This window comes from Pongo abelii, chromosome 8 (genome assembly GCF_028885655.2).
Source record: "Pongo abelii isolate AG06213 chromosome 8, NHGRI_mPonAbe1-v2.0_pri, whole genome shotgun sequence".
Classification (NCBI taxonomy): domain Eukaryota; kingdom Metazoa; phylum Chordata; class Mammalia; order Primates; family Hominidae; genus Pongo; species Pongo abelii.
This window is the reverse complement of record NC_071993.2, coordinates 10,185,503-10,209,299: the sequence shown is the minus strand read 5'-3', so window position 1 is coordinate 10,209,299 and position 23,797 is coordinate 10,185,503. Positions and strand designations below refer to the sequence as shown.

The window sequence follows — 23,797 nt, the reverse complement described above, 5'->3', positions numbered from 1 at the left end:
ATATGGAAATTCTGATATCAGAAAGCCTCCTCACCTTAACCTATTACTTTAGGTGATTTTATTTCAACATTGGCATTATTCTGAAGACTAGACTGTCTAAACTCATAAAGTGAATGTGAAAGATATTTCCAGTCAAGATTGGCTGACACAATTCATTTTACAATCTGTCAACTTGACTCATTAGTTCATAAAGGATACCACTTACTGGTATCACACTGGTCTTTAAGGGGAAAAATGGATACTACTGAAGGAAAATTGTATTGTTATATAAGACAATCATCAAGTTGCTCTGCAATATCAGTATAATTAAATATTGTTAATGGGATAAAGGTTGTTTGAAATGAATATAAAACATGCCTGGAAATTGCCTCATGGAAACATTGGTTATATGCTATTACATATAAACATTTGGAATACATTATATAAACATGCAGAAACACACAAAGGAGTATAACACTAGCCAGCTTATTCAGCATACATTTCTGAAGTTACCTAATTTTCAATAAGAAGACTTAGAAAACAAAATATTTCAGGCCAATTTCTAAAGAAAATATTTATTTTAAGTGCTTTCTTCTAGAATATTCAAGTGATCATCCATTAACTCAGTTCATTCAACAATTATACTCCTGTGGAAGTTATATAAAATAAAATGCCAGCCATTTTCACAATGAATCTGTGTTTATCTAAGTAAGTTTGAGAAATCTGTATTTAAAAAATCACCTTATTAGGCATCTTAGTTTTAAATGAAGATAGAGATTATCAATAATACTACCTCCCTAGCTTCTTGAAGGAAATTAGTCAAAATCTACCCATATTTCTTGCTACCACCTATCTTTGTTGGCTAAACATAGGAGCCAGGACTCCTGTGTTACATAATTTCAAGAGGCATCATTTACACTGCAGTCTAAGTCAATGGTACTCCTGGAGGTTTTGCAGTTCACAACCTGCACAACCGAACTTGGCAGTTCTGGAAAGAATCACTGCTGCAGAATGAGATCTCAGGACTTTTCCTAAACATGCTTATTCAAATGTCCATGAGGACTAAAAGATGAAAATTATATTTTTATTATAACAAAACTAAAAAATATAAAACCAGTTACATAGTTTTTGTCAATTGTATCTTAGGAGTCTGCTAAAACCAAGAAAATAATTATCAAGGGTTCTTGGAGTCTGGGGAGCAGATAATAGATAGGGCAGTGAGGTATTGTCTAATTGACTAAGTGTCTTCCTCTCAGGGGAGGTGAAATCAATAGAAATATTAAAAACATACCATCTTTACAATGGTCTAGCATATAGTCCTTTGATAATACTACCTGAGGCCATACTGGAGCTGTACAGTAAAAAAAGCAGTGATTCTGCTCTGGTAGTTGTCAAAGTATGTGGTTCTCAAACTCTGCACATTTCAACTAAACTTCCAGGTCATACTGATGCTGTTCATCAGGAGGCCACAGTTTGAGAATTATAGCACTAGTGGAGATTCTATAACCAATGAGAGTTCACATAGACTAAAATTTCCAGATCAACACTCATGTTAATGTGTGTTAAGATGAAAAGACAGGATACAAGTCTTATGCATGATATGTTCCAAAACTTGTAATACATCATACATTGTTGATGGACTAAAGACTATTTGAAATGCATAAAGTTGTCAACTGTGGTTGTTTTTTGATATCAAGATGAGACAAGTCCTAGAGTGATGCTCCTGTCTGTTATCTCAGCACTTTGGGAAGCCATGGCAGGAGGACAACTTGAGATCAGGAGTTTGAGACCAGCCTGGGCAAGATAGCAAGACTCCATCTACACACACACACACACACACACACATACACACACACACACACACACACAAATTAGCTGGGCATGGTGTTGCATACTTATAGTCCCAGCTGCTCAGGAGGCTGAAGCAGGAGGATGGCTTGAGCCCAGGAGTTCTAGGCTGCAGTGAGCCATGATCATGCCACTGCACCCCAGCATAAGTAACAGAGTGAGATGCCACCTCTTAAGAAAATTGATCATGGAAAATTATTTTATGTTTTCCACTCCATCTTCCAAAGTTTAATGTATTTTAATCAAGCAGTAAAACAACAATGCAGCTTTGTTTTAAAAGGTGAGGAAATCAAATGAGTAATTTTGTATTCTGGGGAACGTCGGAAGAAAGGAGAGGAAGAGAGACATTAGGTATGACAGAAGGTTAGAAGAACCCTGGAACTAGTGACAATTTGTACAGTAAAGAGAGGAAGCAGCCAGACATCCCTAAAGCAAATTGCAAGCCACAAAGAGAAACATTAATATGCATATATATTAGTTAAAAGTGAAGGCACTAGGCTGCTGCAATTCAGTAACATGTTTGCCCTTTACATTCCTTTGAGTTTTAAACCACAGGGGTTTTAGTGGGTGATATGGTTCAGGTCTGTGTCCCCACCTGAATCTCATGTGGAAATGTAATCCCCAAGGCTGGAGGTGGGGCTCAGTGAGAGGTTATTTGATCCCAGGGGCAGTTTCTCATGAATGGTTTAGCACCATCCCCCTTGGCACTGTCCTCGCGATGCTGAGTGAGCTCTCAGGAGATCTGGGTGTTTAAAAGTGTGTAGCATCCGCCACCCTCTGTGCTCCTGCTCCCACCATGTGAGACACCTCACACTCCCTTTGCCTTCCACCATGATTGGAAGCTCTCTGAGGCCTCCCCAGAAGCAGATGCTGCCATGCTTCCTGTACAGCCTATAGAACTGTGAGCCAATTCAACCTCATTTCTTATGAATTACCCAGTCTCAGGTATTTCTTTATAGCAATGTGAGAACAGACTAATACAGTGAGATTATGACAGAATGAATAAAAATCTCTGTGTATTTTCTGTTAGCATTACACTTCCCATTGCCAGAAAATCTTCCAAAATCATAGATCTAGCCATGCTATATTCCTACTAAAAGGCCTCCAGTGATTTCTATTCTTCACCAAACAATTCCCAACTTTTTAGCCAACTGCAAGTGGATTCTGTCCTGTCTAACTTTTTTTCTCATTCATGAGGTAATTTAGTTCATCAGATGTTTGCCTAGGCGTGTGGCCTTTGTAATTTCACTTCAGTCTCCGATTGGTTGTTTATCCAGTCATTCACTCCTTTGAGAAATCTTGAGATTGCTTATTTTTTATAAAATGGATTTAGCACCAATCAGAATTCCTTGATCCTTACACTTACTTTGATTACAAGGTAATTACTATGCATTGAAATGTTCTTTAATTCATCCCCACCGAGATGTCAAAGCAAGAGGAACTCATATTTCCGTGTTTACTCTGAGAGACCCTGGAGAAAATGGTTTGAGGTGGGAGACTCCTTTAACAATTCCACAATTTTCTAAAACAACTCCTATTTACATATGTTTACAAAGTTGTAAATATTATATATTTATTATAATACACGTTTAGGCTGGGCACAGTGGCTCACGCCTGTAATCCCAGCACTTTGGGAGGCTAAGGCGGGTGGATCACCTGAAATCGGGAGTTCAAGACCAGCCTGAACAACATGGAGAAACCCCGTCTCTACTAAAAATACAAACAAAAATTAGCTGGGCATGGTGGTGCATACCTGTAATCCCAGCTACTTGGGAGGCTGAGGCAGGAGAATCGCTTGAACCCGGGAGGTGGAGGTTGCAGTGAGCCGAGATCGTGCCATTGCACTCCAGCCTGGGCAACAAGAGTGAAACTCCATCTCAAAAAACAACAACAAAAAAAATTATAAAACTAAACTATGAGTTCTGGAGATCTGGGGACAGGAGCACAGGAGGAACAGTAAGAAGTTGTCCAGTGGACCACATTCCTTTCAAAGAAATTGAAATCAACAAATCTATGAGAAGCACCTTCTTTGCAGCTCCCTGGGGCCATCAATTGGACTCTTGATGGTTCTTCCACTCAGTGTATCATCAATCCCCTGGAAATCTAACTCAGGTCAGCGTCTTTAGAAAATTGTAATAGCACCCCTTGCTCAAAAACCCCAAACTGAGAAATGCTGAAACTCAAAATACTGAAGCAGCCTTCTTCATGGATGGACTGGGGCATCTAAAAAGAAAATTCTCAGTACTCTGCTAGGATGTCCTTTTGCTAGTGGTTGAGTCCATTCAGTGCCCCTTAACTTAGGAAAGATTTTTCACTACTTTGCAGGGCCTTCACATCATGTTAAGGTGAAGAAAACCTATCACTCTTTGTTCCTGTATGTCAACTAGCATTTATCATGAGTGATAGCAGCAAGATCCTGTGCTCACATTTCTTCTTATAATTGTGTGTGTGTGTGTGTGTGTGTGTGCGTGTGGTGTCATGGAGGGAGGTAACAAAAACCAAAAAAGCCCACTTTCTCACCGTGTCCTCACTCTGCCAGTCCCTAGTTGTATGACTTCACTCTCTGGCCTGTATTTCTAAAATTAATGAGTTACCATGAGCAGTGGTTCTCAAATCTGGCTGATGACTAGAGATATTTAAGAATTGAGAGAATCACTGGTCCCTATTAAAATCTAAAAATTTACTTTCTTTTGTTTCTATGATTTCCTTCTCCTACCAGTAATGAAAAATACATTATATAAAACAATAGTTATGGATAAGTAGCCATTGACCTTTCACAGTATTTTTTAGGAAAATATAAAATTGATGCTGTAGGAAAAAAATCTTCATTTTGATTTTTTCCATCATCAATGCCAGTTACGTCACTTCCTTAAGTTAGAGAAAACAAGAAGTGAGTTAAGGCAGTTAATCACATGTCCTCTTTAAGGTAATGAAATCACCGTTACTATTTAAAAATAATCAGCGCATGCTTTAGAGTAAGCTTTCCATAGTTTAGGCAGTAAGAGAGTGAGAGAGGAAGAATCGAGCCTATTTTTCTTGACTCAGTTGGTTTGTCACTGTGAAACTTAGTTGATGAATGCTCACTGAGTACTCCTACACACTCAATAGCACACATATTATTCTTACTCAATACATGGAGAGGAAACATACCCTTCCAACTATGATTTTTAAATTGTTATTTTCTTAAAATAATGCTTTTTCAGTCACCTTGGAAATATGTGCAAATGCAAATCTAAATCCCATATGCAGTAATGATTTGGTCGAAACAAATACTATTCCCTTGAGCTATGTTGGTTTGAGGGGGAAAAAAATGACTCTTCTAGTGGGAAGATTGCAATGGCTCTGCTCCTAAGGGGGAAAAAAGCCATACAGATAAGATGTTCTTATTTATAACATGTAACAAGATATGTTGCTAGACACAAGCATCTTTCTGATGACTTATCCTGCTGATCAGAGTACCAATGAGTTTATTTTCATAATTACAACAGATGGAAAACAATAAAATTATATTTTAGGCTAATGTACTCTCACCCTTATTATCCTTTCTTTTTGGTATGTGTGTCTCCCCTGAAGCTATTTTATAACAATATAAAACTTGCAGAAATATGGCACCACAAAAGCCTGACCAGATTTCCTAATTATCTGTCATGACTCAAGAGTGCAGTAAGAAATTAGCTCTCCGGGGAGAGAAAAAACTTGATGGAACTTAAAATAATAGAAAGAATCCTATGATGTCTCTCCTCAACAAGTTGAGAAAGAAATCTGTCCATTTTTAGTGGGTTTACTAACTTGCTTTCCTTTTTTTAAAAAAATTGTAGTTTTATGTCAGCTACAAAGAGTTGTGTTAATCAGATCCCTTAACACATGACATGCTGTCATGCAAAGATTTACTCTTGTTTAATTAATTAAATTTTATTTATTTCACCCTCAATTCTATTCCATTCCTGTCTTCTCATCACAAGCTATTAATTCTGGAATAGAATGAATGAGATGTGTGTACTTGGAATAAATATGTATAATGTATATATCATATATATTTAACACATCTACTTCCTTAATCTCCATATTTCCCACCCTCCCATGTACTTATGTGTGTTCATGTGAACAAATAATTCTGGCCAATGGGGTATAGACAGAAGTGATATACATCTGGACCAAGAAACTTTCCATGTGCTATTTTTTTTTTTCTCTCTCTCTTTCATCATCCTTTGGATGGATAACAACACATAGAGTTGCTATAGAAACCACCCATTGAAAATGTCAAAACCTTCATCAGCCTGGGTCCTTGAATGACTGTGTGGATCCATTCTCTCAACACATACCAATGACTATACTCTCACATGAATAAAGGACTTTTCGTTTATTAACTCACTGAAATGTTAAAGTTTATCTGTACTTACCTCACTGTTTATTTCACTATAAGGAATCATGAGGTTTACATGGCCTACGTTGCTGACTTTGTCAACTGATTTTTGTCTATTGTAATTCAGTTAGAATGCCTGGAAAGCCAGTCTGTAAGAGAGACAACAGAAAGCCAACTGAAGTTTTCTCTTAATCTGGCTCATTGTCACAGTGTTGGAAGCTGGATTTTATGAGAATCTTAGGCGTTCTATTGCTCATTCAACCATCAATTGCTCAGAGCACTGAGTCTGCATTAGCAGCTTAAGGCAAACTGCTTTAAACAACATAAATTGTATTAATATGGCAACATCATTTGCCTTGAATACTTTAACAGTCAGTAGGTAAGAACATTGAAAAGAACCCATTCAAAAGATCAAGTTACACCTTGTTTCTTGAAAAAACAAAAAAAGCAAAACAAAGACAACCTCTTCGCCAAACTAAATTACAGAAATGTGTGTTAGGAAACATGTCACTACCCTGCATCCACTTATTGTGCAGGAGGACCCCAGATATTTAGATGGCTTTGGAATTCTCAGAAATATTGGACATGGTAATACTAGAGTTTTCCATGTGTTGGAGCTGATAGTGTATTTTCTATTTGTTTTTAATGGATTTTAATTTTTAGGATAGTTTAAGGCTTACAGAAATATCGAGGGTAAAGTACAAAGAATTTCCATAGACCCCATCTCCTCCATACCCTCAGTTTTCCCTATTATTCCCACCTTGCATTAGTGTGATATATTTGTTACAACTGAGGAAACTATATCAACATATTATTATTAACTAAAGTCCATGTTGGCATTGGGGTTTATTCTTTGTGTAGTAGTACAATTTCGTGGGTTTTGCCAAATGCAAAATATCCTGTATCCACCATTACAGCATCGTACAGAACAGTTTCATTGCCCTAAAAATAGCCTGTGCCCCAGGTATTTCCCTCTTCTCCCCCATAACCCTGGCAAACACCTATCTTTTTGCTATCTGTACAGCTTTGTCTTTTCTGGAATGTTATATGCCTGGAATCATACAGCATTTAGCCTTTCCACATTGGCTTCTTAAACTTAGTAACACGCAATTAAGTTTCCTCCGTATTTTTTTGTGGTTTCATAGATCATTTCTTCTTATCTCTGAATAATATTCCATTGTATGGATGTACCAGAGTTTGTTTATCCATTCACCTATTCACCTATTGAAGGATATCTTGATTGCCTTCAAATTTTGGCGATTATGAATAAAGCTGCTATAAACATTTGTGTGTAGGCATTTCTATGGACATAACATTTTCAATCCATTTAGGTAAATACCTAAAAGCACAATTGCTGGGTTGTATAGTAAAACTATGTTTAGCTTTGTAAGCAGCTGTCAGATTGTTTTTGACAGTGGCTTCACTATTTGGCTTTCCCACTAGCTGTGAATGACAGTTCCTGTGGCTCCACATCCTCACCCACATTTGATGTTGTCAGTGTTTTGATTTTTTTGCCATTCTAATAAGTGTAGTGGTATCTCATTGTGGTTTTAATTTGCAATCTCTAACGAATGTACAGTGTTGAGCACCTTTTTATATGTGTATTTAACATTTGTCTATCTTCCTTGGTGAGTTGTCTGTTTAGATTTTTTGCCCATGTCTAATTGGGTTGTTTTCCTATTGCTCAGTTATAAGAGCTGGTTGTAGATTTTGGAAACAAAGTCCTTTATCAGATACATGTTATTCAAGGATTGTGTTTCTCTCCCAGCCTGTGGCTTATCTTTTCTTTCTCTTAACAGTGTCTTTCAGAAACAGATGTTTTTAATTTCAATAAAGTCCAACTTCATTTTCTCTTTCATGAAGCATGCTTTTGCTATTGCATCTAAAAAGTCATTTCCAAATCTGAGGTCCCCTAGATATTCTCCTACATTATCTTTTGATACTTATTTTTAATCTAAAAATATTTTATAATTGTTATACCATTGGGGAAAGAAGAGTCATGAGTTTATGATTTACATCACTGATTTTATATAATTTTGATTGGTGCACCACATTTCTGATATGTACAGTATTTCCCAACTCTGAGAAGTTGTGATATATTTGTTGGAAATGGGTACATGCTTTTTTATACTAGATTAAATCTGTCCATTTTTTTCTGAGTCTTTCAGGTAATCTCCAGAGAGTAGCACAGCACACTTTTATTCTTGGGAAGAGAGGAAAGCGTACCTGCTATGGAACCATGATGTTGGTCACTTTATACCTCCAAAGTCATGCCTATCATCATATCTGATTTATTGAAAGCTTCCCATTATAAGAGGGGAACATTACCTGATTCAGTGATTGGCAACTGCAGTGAATGAACTGCTGACGTCTTCCCCAAGGAAGAGCTCAAACATCATCAATTAGCAGAGATGGCAGAAGGAAAGGTCTATCTTCTCTACAACACATCTGAGAGAGGAAGGAGACCAAGCTATGCAGGCGCTCACCCTTGCTAGTTGTAATGTGCATCTTTGAAGAGAAGGAGGCAGATACTAGCAATGGAAAAACTGTCCCTGGGAAGTCTATGTTTATCTTTGAAAATGTGGCTGTATAATAAAGCACAGTAAGCTTAGTTTTTTCAATGTAACACTCTAAAAGGCTACTCATTCATTTTGAAGTTGCTGTCATTGCTCAAGATATTCTTAGAACTATTGTTTGGAATTAGACTTTTTAAGGTGTTTACAAGAGGTACAAGAAAAATAATTCAACTTGCTTTTAAATCATGCCTCCAAATAACAACCATTGAAAGAATAAATTAATAAACTTAACTTTAAAACCTAAAATCAATAAGCTATTGACTTTTTCAGCAGTAAAATAAAATAAAAAATCAAGGTATAATTATATGATAGAATTAATGATTAGAAAATTAAGGTATTGCAAAGATCTACAAGAAACTACATGTGTTTTGAATGCTTATTTTCCATTAAATGGAGTAATAATGCAGTTTTCTTCCTTGTTTACCATATCTCATACTATATTCACTTAGTTTTGTTTCCTTTTCCACCCAGACTGACACTTTTTCACCTCACCAGTAACTACAGTATTGGCTAAAGTTCCAGAACCTTATTCCTCCCTTAAATAATTACAAAGAATCTAACATTCTGTGAGGTTACTTATTCCCATTACAACACTAAACTACTCTCCGAATGGAGTCAGTGCTATTAGAACTCATTTCCTTGAAGTCTATTTCGCTTTTACTTTTTCAGCCAACTCACTCTCCCTCCCTAATCTGGCTTATAAACTCAGAGGAAGGGACTGTGTCTTACCCTATATCAACTAGTTGTTCAACGAATATTATTAATTATTATTATTAAAATTCATAATGATGCCAGGCTTGGCCTAATCAACTTTAATTCAGCTTAATCTCTTTCAATTAAGTTTAATTTAGGAGGTGCTGCCCTGATATTTTTCTTTTACCTAGATTTCTAATTTACTTCTGCAATAGGCTCCTCCTTTCATCTTTTTTTTTCTTGCCTCATAAATTTCTTCTACAGGCAAGATGTTTTCTTTATGCCATTGCTAAGGTGCATTTTATCTGACAGATGCTTTTAAAAGAGACTGCTTTCCTTGCCTATTTTAAAGCATTATGCACAGCTTTTTGTATTAAAGCTAATTTTTCTCCCAGTGAATTGAAAAAAGCTGACTGAAACAAACCCACCTCTAGGCAGTTACGGTTCATATTAGCAAGTGGGAAGGGTATCTGATGAGCAGTTTCTGTGCTTTGGAGAAAGTGCTCCTGTAGCCGTGTGGAAGATGGATTAAGCTGTGCAAGAGTAGAGACAACAAGATCTGTTTGGAGGCTACTGAAATTATCCATGTTAGTGTAGCAAGAGATTGTCCAAAGCTCTGACAGTAATGATAGAGAGCTTTCAGTATATACTTTGAGAAAGGTGACCAAAGAGAACTTGCTGATGACAGGGAGATGTGAGAAGCGGATCTGAGCAGCTGGTGATACAGGAGGAGAAGCAGGGGCAATGGCATGTGTTCTGGGTACTGCTAGTTTAATAAATAAAGACTTGTAAGTGTCCAGGCCTGGTGGCTCATGCCTGTAATCCCAGCACTTTGGGAGGCCAAGGTGAGAGGATCACTTGAGGCCAGGAGTTCGAGACCAGCCTGGCCAACATGGCAAAACCTCGTCTCTACTAAAAATGCAAAAATTAGCCAAGCGTGGTGGCCCATGCCTGTAATCCCAGGGGAGTAATTTACTGGGGAGGCTAAGGCAGGGGAATCGCTTGAAGCCAGAAGGCGGAGGTGGCAGTGAGCCGCGATCGCGTCTCTGCACTCTAGCCTGGGCAGCAGAGTGAGACCCTATTTCAAAGACTTGGAAGAGTTGAGGATCACCTTTCCTTAGGAAACAATAGTACCCTCTAAAGGGAATGGCTGGGTAAAATACTGAAGATGGCTGAGGCTGGAAGTATAGAAAATGCCAATATTTATGGAGATAAATAAAGAAATACAAATTCAAGAAGTATACCAAGTAGCGGTGAACAGAAAAATAGGACAATGAGGAAAACATCTGGTTATGTAAGCCATCTGGTATTTTATCATCAGAGGCTCTGGAAAGGGAGAACTGCACATGATTCTGAGCCTCTAGGGTGTGCTCTCTGTCAAGAGAGGGAATTCACTTAAAAGGCACTATTAACAGGGCTGATGTGTGGCTAGGGGGCTGTAGCTAGCAGGCAGGCTCTGGTACCTCTCTACAGTAGTTTGAGGTTAGCATCCGTTCTGATATGTCAGCCTGTTCAGTGTTACATATTTATAATATCACTGGACTGTAACAGTAGCTATCTCTCTTTCCTTGCAACTGTACTTCCCATCTAACTTGTTGCTCTAAGAAGATAGTTTCCTGCCTCTTGTTCTTATATAAGACCATCTCTAAAATGTTTTGTGACAGGGGCATGATGCAGCTGAATGAGGAATCATACACACACTTGGATCTCAGTCCTAAGTATGACACTCATTAGCTTTCTGAACTTGGGTAAGTTGTTAAAACTTTCTGAATTTCAATTATTTGCATAAAAATGGAAAAAAAAACAAGAAAAATCCAAAAAGTTTTAGATAGTAAATGAGATGCCACGTATGACACTACTTATCATATAACCAATAAGATAGAGGCGCTGAGTAAATGTTGATTTTTCTTTTGCTCTGGCAAGTCAGTTCTATGTCTCCTTTCCAGGAAGTTTTTGTACCCTGGTATTCCTGAAATCCTAAAATTAGGTCCTCTTTACTGCTAGTCCCTCTTAGGATGATGATCAATGCCACCTTTTCAGAGAAGTCTTCGAAAGAATCAACTCTTCAAAGGGGAACACAGAGTTAACACCTATATGAAAAGATGGCACTATTCATCCTCTTTTTACCCATTGTTACTTTTTTGCCTATGTTTTCTTACTCAATCTGAGTAACATTGTGTCTTTCATTGTTCACTCCTTCATCCATTTCAGCTGTTATCTTTTTACTCTTTAGCCAAATATACAGTGATGGCTCAACAGATGAAGTGTTGAAATAAACATCTGCTCACACACATCCTGTTGAAATGCAGACTAGAGCCTCAAGCATTTTTAGCTGACAAGTTATCTGTACATATGCAGCATTTTACACTTACCAAGAAGAATTCTATGTGCTAAACACATGCAAAAACGTAATTGCCAGCCCCATAAAAGTAAAAGATTTTCCTTTACCTTCTGTAATTTCCATGATGGTTATAAAGGTTTTGAGTCTTCATGTGAGTGGTCAAAATTAAGTCACTTTGATTTATTTTGAATCAAACAAACAACAAAAGTTCGTGATTTCCAGAGCGAGGCATTTTCAATTAGAGATGAAGTGGATGAGAGATTTCACAAGAAAAAGTTTTGAAATATGAAACCCAACTAGGCTTTTCTTCAAAAGAGATAACATGAAGCAGAATACAGTAGTGAACTGGGCACTTAGGCTTGTATCTGGAGTCCTGGAGTTTCATGCCTGACTCATGGGTAAAAAGCAGGAATTAATGCACTTTATTCCACTATCAGTGTCTCTAAAATGAAAATATTGGACAGAAGAGCTCAGAAAAGAGGCAACCTACAAACACATGGAATATAAAAGGTCATCAACAAATGCTAGCTGCCTTCCCCTAATTCTAATCTTTTTTTAAAAAAATTATTATTATACTTTAGGTTTTAGGGTACATGTGCGCAATGTGCAGGTTAGTTACATATGTATACATGTGCCATGCTGGTGCGCTGCACCTACCAACTCACCATCTAGCATTAGGTATATCTCCCACTGCTGTCCCTCCCCCCTCCCCCCACCCCACAACAGTCCCCAGAGTGTGATGTTCCCCTTCCTGTGTCCATGTGTTCTCATTGTTCAATTCCCACCTATGAGTGAGAATATGCGGTGTTTGGTTTTTTGTTCTTGCGATAGTTTACTGAGAATGATGATTTCCAATTTCATCCATGTCCCTACAAAGGACATGAACTCATCATTTTTTATGGCTGCATAGTATTCCATGGTGTATATGTGCCACATTTTCTTAATACAGTCTATCATTGTTGGACATTTGGGTTGGTTCCAAGTCTTTGCTATTGTGAATAATGCCGCAATAAACATACGTGTGCATGTGTCTTTATAGCAGCATGATTTATAGTCCCTTGGGTATATACCCAGTAATGGGATGGCTGGGTCAAATGGTATTTCTATGTGAATAACAGCACTACAATCATGGCATGTTAAGATTAGAATTAGGGTACCATTTGACCCTAATTCTAATCTTAACATGCCATGATTGTAGTGCTGTTATTCACATATGGACGTTCTGTTTTGCTCGACTCTACCACAACGTGTTTGAAGTAACAACTCCGTAGTAAATATAACAATTAACTCAATCACTCTCATTCCTTACCTAAAGTCTTTCATAGTAAATGTGAAAGCCATGTTTTGGCAGTAAGAAAATAAATTATATGAAGCCAGGCCGTAATATGAGAAAGCTTTATATATATTGCTTGGTCAGAATTAACACTGTAGATAATCTAGTCAATAGTTTCCATAATAGTGCAACCATTAAACACTTCAGCTCAACTAATTACGTTAAACTAGAAAGCAAATGTGTCCAAAAACATGCTTATACATTCATTTACATTTACATTATGAGGATATATAATATATGGGCTTTTGACCAAGACATACTCTGAACATGGCTGGCATGGGGCTTTGTGTATCACATAAACATCTATTGCATTAAACTGATTGATGTGAGTTGAAATCACAGAACCAGGTCCTAGCCCAACAGGCAATAGAAGGCTTGGGTTGATTAGCCTATTTCACATTTAAAGTTCAAAGAGAGATTGTGGGTGACCCAATCAAGGTTGATTGGTGGAGAAACCTGCAAGGCAGTCAACACAGACAAAAAAGAGAAAATTTAATAACAACTGAAAAGTAAAATCAAAGGTAATGACTTGACCTGAGCTTACAGAGGCTGGGAGACTCAGAAATGATGTTTTTCACTTCATCCATAACACACACTGCTCTTCTCTGGTACTGAAAATAGCATGTGACCTATGAAGCATCCTATTAGCTGTTTCAGAAAAGCACATTTTCTTCTGAAAAGAAATCGGTTTAAGAATCAAGGAAGCAAGTACACACACAAAGCCAAACACACTGGGTTCGGCACTCATTCAAAATGTCATGTCATTCGAATACGTCTCTGGTTTTTAATGGTGCTTCACTTGGGTCTAATCACATTCAAACCCTGCTGGGTTGCATGCTATTATATGCTCTAAAAATGTATAGCCAAGACATAACAAAAATAAAAAGCTCATACAAGCCAGTAGCTGGAGCACAGGAAGAAGACGCCTTTGGGATTCCATATCGTTTGGTGCAACTGGCTTACGAGGTCATCTATGACTTGTTGCCCACCTGTGTCTCCGTTCCCTCATTGTGAAAATAAGAGTGATCATTAGAAATGATTTATGACCTAGATTTGTCATATTTATTTTCTTTAAATTACATTTAGGAGGCTGTTTTAGCGAAACAGAAAAACAGCTCTGATTGTCTCCTTTTCTCTCCTATTACAACATGAAAGACACTGGGAAGACATTTCCAAATGTCTATTTCTACCAAAATGGGAGCAGTGTTATTTCTACATTTTCCAGGAATATCGTGGTTATGAAAAGTTTCAAGTGAAAGGATAATATAAAACTCTCTTCCCAAATATTTCAAGTGATGAATTTTCTTGTTCTGATCATTTTAGCTTTGTAAAAGGTTATATTAAATTGTATGTGCACATCAAACAGTATTATGTATCTTTAGGCAAGTACATAGGAATAACTGGTCCTTTGATTATTTTCCCCCTGAAGTTCGAACATTTGCTCATGAAGGCTTTGCTATTTTTTTGTTGTTGTTGACATTCAAATGGAATTGAACCAAGAGTTTTCTGGTCAGAAGAAAAAAAAGATAAAACTGATAGAAGTCAAATAAACTTGTGATTGTGTTTGACAATTTCCCAACGTGGTTTCTTCTTCATACCAGCTGCCAGAGTGATGTAATCAGAAACAAAATGCATTTTATGATAAATGCCTTGGGGTAAATGTAGCTCACAAAAGATACTACAATTTTCCTCTCTTTGGCTTCCTCAAAAATACATCTTTATCTTGAATTGCCTTAACATTAGCTGGTTATTCAAAGACAAAAGGAAACACATACACATATATACACAGGTATACTCATCAAGTTTGGCTCATAGAGCCAAGAGATGACCACATTATGTTTTATTTTCCTAATCCCAGGACAACTAAACATTAACATGTTTTGCCCAGAGTAACTGAATATGACAAGAAATATGAAAGAACATATTGTAGGTGCAGACAGCTCTTCCCAAAGTAAATTTAAATGGCATAGGTTTAAAAAACACTGCTGTAGGAGGCTTCATTCCATTTGCAGAACTCAATCTGTGCCACTGACAAAATAATCAGACACCAAGGAAAGAAGCGTGACCCATTAAGTGAGCTGGGGTTTTAAGTTCAGAGGCATTTGGTGGAACATGTGGATGGGCTAATAAGACGCTGTGGATCCATGGGAACAGGATGGGCACGAGAAGATCCTGTAAGACCTGCTAAAAGCCCCAACAGGGGAACAGGACGTCAGCAGATGCGAGGGCCACTGTGGCCACAGCAGTGCTGTTGGAGTGTTACCATGGTTTGGCATGGGCCATGTTGACTAACAGGCATAGTATATGTACATTACCTCTGGCCTTGATCACAGAGTGGGAAGCCCACTAAGTGGAACCAATACTCCTCAATCAGATCAACAGTCACGGAAAAATAGCCTTCTAATATCATAAGAAACAACATTTTAAAATAATAAAGTGATCTGATGTATGTAGTAGCAGGAATACCTAACCATCTCCTTGCAGCCAAGTCCTCCTTTTCCCAGGTTAGGTTCAGGTGGGAAACCAGGGAGACTGATCTGCTACTCATAAAACTATATGAACAAACTCTTAATGCCTAGATATAAGAGTGTTAGGACGTCTGCCCAGGGACCAGTCTAGAAGATTACAAGAGGTGCTCAGACAAAAAGACTAAAAGACAAGCTAGTCTTTTAGTGCTGCATTAAAACAATTTATTTTTTCAATACCAGGGAACACTGTAAGCCATGAAGCAATCATAAGCCTCTTGCTAAATGATCTCTAACCCTTACTCAGCCCAGCCCTGTTGTTCAGAGCTCTCGTGTCCCAGGGGCTCCTGAGTGGCTCATCTCCCTCCCACCTATGCCTGCTGTTCCTTTCTTGCCCTAGAGAAAACATAAATCTCATTTAATTCACACCATTGTGGTATGCGCAGTGTGAGTGCTGAAGATTGAAGGAGGTTCCTCCCATCAGAAGTTCTCAATTTGCTGTGCACTAGACACCCCAGGAGGGCTTGTGAAACTCAGATTGCTGGGCCTTACCCAGAGTCTCTGAGTCTGTATCTCTAGGATGGGGCCAGGGATCAAGCATTCCTTTCTTTTTTTTTTGTTTGAGACAGGGTCTCACTCTGTCACCCCAGCTGGAGTGCAGTGGTGTTATCATTACTCACTGTAGCCTCAACCACCTAGACTCAAGCAATCCTCTTGCCTCAGCCTCCTGAGTAGCTGGTACTATAAGTGCATGCCACCATGGCTGGCTAATTAAAAAAAAAATGTAGAGATGGGGTCTCACTATGTTGTCAAGCTTGGTCTCAAACTCCTGAGTTTAAGCAATCCTCCCACCTTGGCCTCCCAAAATGCTGGGATTACAGGCATGAGCCACCCTATCCAGCTGGAACAAGCATTTCTAACAACTCCTGTCTTAGATGATCATTACTCATGTTATAATTGTTTTCCACACTACCCTCTTCATTACGTGAAGAGAACATTTCTAGAGCTGAGAAGATTGTGGAAAATACCTGGTTCAAATACCTCCTTTTAGAGAAAAATAAGTCCCAGAAAGGTGAAAGAGTATGACAACGCTATATCTCAGGTTGCCAGATTTTCAATTCAAAAGTTCTCTCATGATGTATCCTCCATCCCACTTTACAGCTGGCTACTTCCAGTAGCTTTTGATGAGCTTTACCTCTGCAAAGCTCAAACTAATTTATATTGGCTACCCAAAAACATTATGTGAACCTTTCAAAAAAATATGACTTCCCTACGTTAAGCCCTAAATTAATAATCAAACTCAAGTTTACCATAATTATCAATATTTAATGGTAATTTTTTCATTTTTATATGAATGGCATTATTCTCAGATATTTAGTAGAGACTAAAACATTAGAAATTTTTGAGGTTTTTGAAATAAGCTTTGTCTTCTTAAAAAATTTTTTGTCAATAGCTTGTTTGTTCAATTTTGCTGAGAAAGAAAGCTAATATCTTTCTGAATAAATGTGAGATGACACATTTCTTTCTACTAGTGTTGAATTTCAAAGTATTTTTGTGACATCTCTCAGCACTCTGTGTGTGTGAGATTGTGTGTGCTTACGTGTCGTAAGGAAATTGGGTGATGCAAGAATGCTCTGTTTTGTAGCTTCATTTTCCTTTTTATTGGACTCTTCTTGACAAGTATCACTGTAAAACTGTTCCCACTTTTCCAAGACAGAGCTCGTTCTTTGGTTGTATTTATAAATAAGATTTAAGCTGTGCTTATGCTATAGCGAAGAATGGATCACCATAAAATACAAACTCATATTGTGTGGGAAAAAGTCTCATGCCTTGTGACTTACCTGGAAACTATCTTGTAGATATGGACAACTTCCCACATGGCTTCTTCTAGACTCCTGAGGAGGATTTTCATGTCTTGGTTTTTGGGAAGATGTGGATTTTAAAGGGAAAAACTAGAAACCAAGACTTTTCCTTTGGTTTTGTTGTTTTCGTTTTTGCTATTCTCACTGCCAAATCCCTTAAAATTGGAACTTTTCCCATTTTAAGAGGCGTGAGATAGTCTGCAAGTATCTTGCTGCCAAGGCCAATGCCTGGTACAGAGTAGTTAGAATGGGGGAACCAGGCATGATGGTCACACCTGTGGTCCCAACTACAAGGGAGGTTGAGGGGAGGATTGCTTGAGCCCACGAGTTTGAGACTGCAGTGAGCGGTGATTGCACCATTGCACTACAGCCTGGGTGACAGAGCAAGCCCCTGAATTTTCCAAAAAAAAAAAAAATAAGGGAGCAACAGAAATTCTTCGGAAATGTTGCTGCTTCCAGAACATTGATAGGTGTTTCCTCCAGTATCTTTACTTCCATAGGAGGTGTCAATTATTTTCAGCCCATCTAAACTACTGGCATCCTTAGTTACCTGGCAACTGTGAACAATATTCCATTGAGGTTATCCATAGTCACAGTGATTCAGACACTAATTCCTAAAGCTACCTCTCTAATAAAAATGAGAAAAAAAAAAGCATGAGGATTTCAAATAGTTTGGTATGTTATGGATTTTTAAATTTGAGCTTCTAAGAGATAAGGGGCTATGAATACACTTCTTCTTGTTGACAGCAGAACCTTAGGGACTCCCAGTATGAAATTCAGTGTGAATCACCTTGAACACCAAAGCCAAGAAGTCTGTTGTATTTCACATATCTGAAACTGTCTGTGGGAATGCAGCATTGGCATAATAAAAAGAAATTTGAGATATCATCTGGTTATAGACACTTTTGCTTATGGAAATAAATATTTAATCTGCAACAAATGTTGTCTATTTCCTTTTTGGGAAATTACAAGAGTTATTGGTTCTGAGTTAGCTTTTGTTTCACTTTGTGTGTGTGTTTTTTGTTTGTTTGTTTTAGAGACAGGGTCTCACTCTGTCACCCAGGCTCGAGTGCACTGGGGCAATCATAGCTCACTGAAGCCTCGGACACCTGGGCTCAAGCAATCCTCCCACCTCAGCCTCCCAAGTAGCTGGGACTACAGGAGTGTGCCACCATGCCCAGGTAGTATTTTTTTTTTCTTCATTTTTTGTAGAGACAGTCTCACTTTGTTGCCAGGCTGATCTCAAATTCCTAGCCTCAAGCAAGTCTCCTGCCTGAGCCTCCCACAGTGCTGGGATTACAGGTGTGAGCCACTGCACTCAGCGAGTTCTTTTTTACTTGTCAAAAAAATGAACATATTAGAGGCATAATGGGCACTGGCTACAGGAATCTTAAGATTGAGTAGGACAAACAGCCATGTAACTACTTGTTTAAAGGTTAGGTAATAATTAAACACATGTTACAATTTAGATAAAATCAAAATGCTATGGAAGAGTAGAGGTGGTAGGGATTAAATTTACCCAGAGCCATTGAAGAAAAGCATCTAGCAGAGGGTTGCATTTGAGCTGAACCTTTAGGATGAAGCCAGCTTTGGCAGGTAAAGAGAGCTATGAGAAAGTTACGAAGAGTTAGGATTTGTCTGGGAAGATAGTGAATGTAACCAGAGTGGAGAATTAAGCAGGGTGAAGAAGTGACACTAAACATATTGCAAAGTCCAGTTTGAGCAAGACTTTAAACGTCATGTTAATGAATCTGAAATTTATTCTTCAACCAACTGCAATATATTGAAGGTTTAAGGAGGGAGACATCACCATTTACTATACTTTGGGGAAATTAGGTTAGTGGTAATTTCCTCTCTGAACCCATCGTTTCTTACTACTTACTCTCACCCTACTCCACATCCATGGCCTCCCTGCTGTTCCATGAACACACCAAGCATGTTTCTATCTCAGGGACTTTGAATTTGTTATTCCTTCTTCCTAGAAAGCATGTTCCCAGGTATTCACATGACTTCCTCTTTATTCCTTCGCTTGTTTCATTTAGCTGTACAAAAGTCACTGTCAGTAAAACTTTTCTTTTTTGCCTGCACTAAAATGACAACCCCTCCCCTGAATTTCCACCTTTCTACTTTATTTTGTCTATAGTGCATGCAACCATCTAATGTCATATAGCACCCTCCTATAATTTGCTCTCCTTGAGGGCAAGGATTTTTGTTTTGTTTCCTGCTTTGTTCATTGCTAGAATGGAGTCAAAGGCATACTTGAGGCTTAGCAAATATTGTTAAGAGGCTAAAAAAGAGACGGAGAAGATGTGTGTCTTAGACTGCTCACACAGCCATAACAACAGGCGGCGGCTCACGCCTGTAATTCCAACACTTTGGGAGGCTGAGGCAGGCGGATCATGAGGTCAGGAGTTTGAGATCAGCCAGGGCAACATGATGGAATCCCGTGTCTACTAAAAATACAAAAATTAGCCAAGCCTCATGGTGGGTGCCTGTAATTCCAGCTACTCGGGAGGCTGAGGCAGGAGAATCGCTTGAACCCGGGAGGCAGAGGTTGCGGTAAGCCAAGATCATGATATTGCACTCCAGCCTGGGCAACAAGAATTAATTAATTAATTAATTAACTGAGTGGTAAAAGCAACAGAAATTTAATTCCATACAGCTCTGGAGACTGGAAGTTCAAAATTCTGGGTACCCACATAACTGAGTTACAAGAGGGCGCTCCTCCTGACTTACAGGCAGCAGCCTTCCTGTTGCATTTTCACATAGCAAAGAGGGAGCTCTCTCTCATGTCTCTTCTCTTCTCATCATGGAGGCCTCACCCTCATAACCTCATCTGAATCTTATTACCTTCCAAAGGCCCTATCTCCAAACACCATCACCTTGGGGGTTAGGGCTTCAACATATGCATTCTAGGGGTACAAAAACATTCAGTCCACAACCAAGCAATCAAAGAAGAAGGAGGGGGAAATAGACATGGGGTGCTTTCTGATTCCAAGGGAGTAGGTGCTTCTGGGCAGCACTTAGCCAACACTTCCTCAGCCCCCAATCCTCTCTGCAACTGATAGACCCAGAGGAAAACTGGGAATTAAGAAAGATGATGACTACAGCATGTCAGAAATTTAACATGCCTCTTAGATAAAGATGGGAAAGTAGTAAAAGAGGCAGAAAGGGCCAAAGGGAAATACAAAGAGGTGACATTGATGAAATCTCCACCCTCCTCACATGTGTCCTTTCTGGGAAGGGTGAGGGATGGTGAGCTATGGCAGAGGAGACCAACTCTTCTCTACAGGGCTGAGCTGCTGCAAGGCCTGGCCTCGCTTCCTTCCCCTCCATGTGATAGACTTGCGGCCTCTCTGTTGGATTGATTCCTGGTGTGGGTGAGGACAATGTGGAGGAAATTATTGGGATTTTACTGGGAACCAGGTGGCAACACTCAGAAGAAAGGCCAGAAATGAGTAAAGAGTAGAGAGGAGGATTTTTGTGTGTGTGTGGGAAGTGTGTATATTGAACAGAAAACGAGTCCAGCTGTGCTTACCAGTGGGTGGGAAGAAAATAAAAACCATTACGCCTATAAAAGGATAAGTAGGTCAAAAACGAGGGGCCAGCCTACTAACAGGAGGAGAGCAGCTCTCTGAAAGGAACATTTGGGATGAAGCAGAAAACCTAAATTAATTCTGAGACACATTCTAAAGAAAGTCAAGAAAACATACTCATTAAACTCCTTCAAGTCATCTTCTAGAAGAAAAACACCTTGGAGATTTAGGAGACAGGGACAGAGTTGCCAAATTAAAAAATTGGAAGAGATACCACCAACAACGAAAGGTGGAGAACATGAATATGAGGGTAAATGATAGACTTTAAAAACTCACCAAGAACTCAAGGGAAAGGAGAAGGAGAAAATATAAGCAACACGGGAAAGAAACCATAGAGATCCAATCTATATGTAAAATAATTTCCAGAAATTTCAAACATTGTTATTCTCGGAAAAAAAGGAACAGATGAAATATTAAAGAAATACAAGTTCATAAATAGGAGAGAGACTAGTTATGTATGAACCATGGTAGACTATGGTACGTACATCTCCCATTGCCCTGTCCTCATCCCAACAGACCAACTGCCACTCTCTTGTTCTCTGACCACCTCTTGCTTTGAGACTTTTCCCCATCCATTCATCTTATAGTCCCTGGCTTCTCACAACTTCTCCCGGAATTGGACTAAATTTCAATGGGATGTTTAAATAAACATGGCATCACTGATTAGAATTAGATAGATGATGTGTAATATTTTCTTTTCCTACATTTATCACTCATATATTTGTTAAACTAAGAAGAGTTCTGGATATGCATACTATCATAAAGACACATGCACATGAATGTTCACTGAAGCACTATTCACAATAGCAAAGATGTGGAATCAACCTAAATGCCCATCAATGACAGATTGTATAAAGAACATGTGGTACATATATATGATGGAATTCTATGCAGCCATAAGAAAGAATAAGATCATGTCTTTTGCAGGAATATGGGTGGAGCTGGAGGCCATTAACCTTAGCAAACTAACGCAGGAACAGAAAACGAAAAAAATACCATGTGTTCTCAATTATAAATGAGAGCCAAATGATAAGAACTTATGAACACAAAGAAGGAAACAACACACACTGGGGTCTACTTTGGAGGCAGGAAGGGGAGGAGCAGAAAACATAACTTTTGGGTAATGGGCTTCATACCTGGGCAATGAAATAATATATACAACAAACCCCTGCGACACTTGTTTAGTTATGTAACAACACTTCATATATACCCCTGAACCTAAAATTTAAAAAAATAACAAAGATTTTTTTTTTTTTTTTGAGACGGAGTTTTGCTCTTCACTCTTGCTACCGAGGCTGGAATGCAAAGGCACAATCTCAGCTCACCGCAACCTCCGCCTCCCGGGTTCTAGTGATTCTCCTACCTCAGCCTCCCGAGTAGCTAAGATTACAGGCATGCACCACCACACCCGGCTAATTTTGTATTTTTAGTAGAGATGAGGTTTCTCCATGTTGGCCAGGCTGGTCTTGAACTCCTGACCTCAGGTGATCTGCCGGTCTCAGCCTCCCAAAGTGCTGGGATTACAGGCATGAGTCACCGCGCCCGGCCCAAAAAGATTTTTAAAGTGAATTCTGGGTGTGCTTACTTTAAAAAAAATAAACAGCAAATGATCCCTTTTTTCATTGCTTTGGAAACCAGTCTTGACTCTAGACAAAACAAAACTAGAAACAGCTCTTTGTCTGATGAAAGTGACTCAGACACTAATAAAACTGATGATTTCTTCAGTTCACAGAATGGGGAGTTGGGAGCTTTGATGACTTTGTTCAAACTATTTCTGGATTTGGTCACTTTCAGTTTTTATATACTGTCAGACATAAGTAACTTATAGACCCTAAAATTATATCACACTTTTGCATTAGAAACCATACCAAAAACAAGAACAACTGGCAATACTCAAATTAACAAAGAAGATGATATTTTAGGGCCACACTGAACTGTGAGCACAGATGTCTACCTGACCTCTGACAGTCGGAGATGGGCCCTTGCCCAGCTCTCTGGGAAGAAGATCTGCAGAAGCCAGCTGCTGCCTGTCCCTGTGATGGATGCCGGCATGGTGGGGGCACCTACACTGTCACATCACTTGCAGGCCTTGTTCCTCTAATGACTTACATCAAGAGCTTGCAGATACTTTATATCTGTGGATCCTGTTATAATCTGTACACAATGGCATTGTGCACAATGCCAATTACCTGATAAAGCACAACCATTATGGACAAACAGAAAGCATGCAGATGCCTACCTAAGTGCAGGATGCAAGGAAGCATCACTCACTTTCACTCTCCCAGGAACAGCTCAGCGCAGCATGGTCCAGCTCAGCACAGTACAACTGAGCCCAGCACAGCTGTTTTCTGTCTAACTAAAAGGCAACATTTTGCTGTATCTTGAGCATGAGCAGTCTTCTGTAACAAGCAAAGAGAGTCCCAGGGGCACCCAACCAGTCACATTTTAAAGAGAGACTCTTGTGGAAGTAAAATCAATTTGTTTTAGCTCCAGTGTTCAGCGGAACAGATATTTATGGAGGTTTAGGGCAATATTCTTTGATGTAGTTAGTCTCATTTTTTCTCACTTCTAAAAGAGAAAAGAAACAATATGGTAGAATATAAAACAAACAAACACATGAATAACAACATTCAGCTGTATCTGTCAAATGAGACGGGACATGAAAGTCTTCATCCAGCATATGGCAAAGCCTAGACAAAGTATGTAGGAAGTGTGTGTGTGTGTGCGTGCATGCGTGCGTG

At 38.8% G+C, this 23,797-nt stretch overlaps 1 long non-coding RNA gene across 1 annotated transcript; it reads right to left on the bottom strand.

The window, feature by feature from the left end:
* Positions 1-4,488: 4,488 nt before the first annotated feature.
* On the bottom strand, positions 4,489-9,266 carry LOC103891583 (uncharacterized). Its single transcript, XR_655834.1, has 4 exons — positions 9,191-9,266; positions 8,519-8,698; positions 6,228-6,339; positions 4,489-4,695 (listed from the first exon to the last, which is right to left on the bottom strand). It is a non-coding gene; the product is annotated as an uncharacterized LOC103891583 (long non-coding RNA).
* Between the last annotated feature and the right edge of the window lie 14,531 nt (positions 9,267-23,797).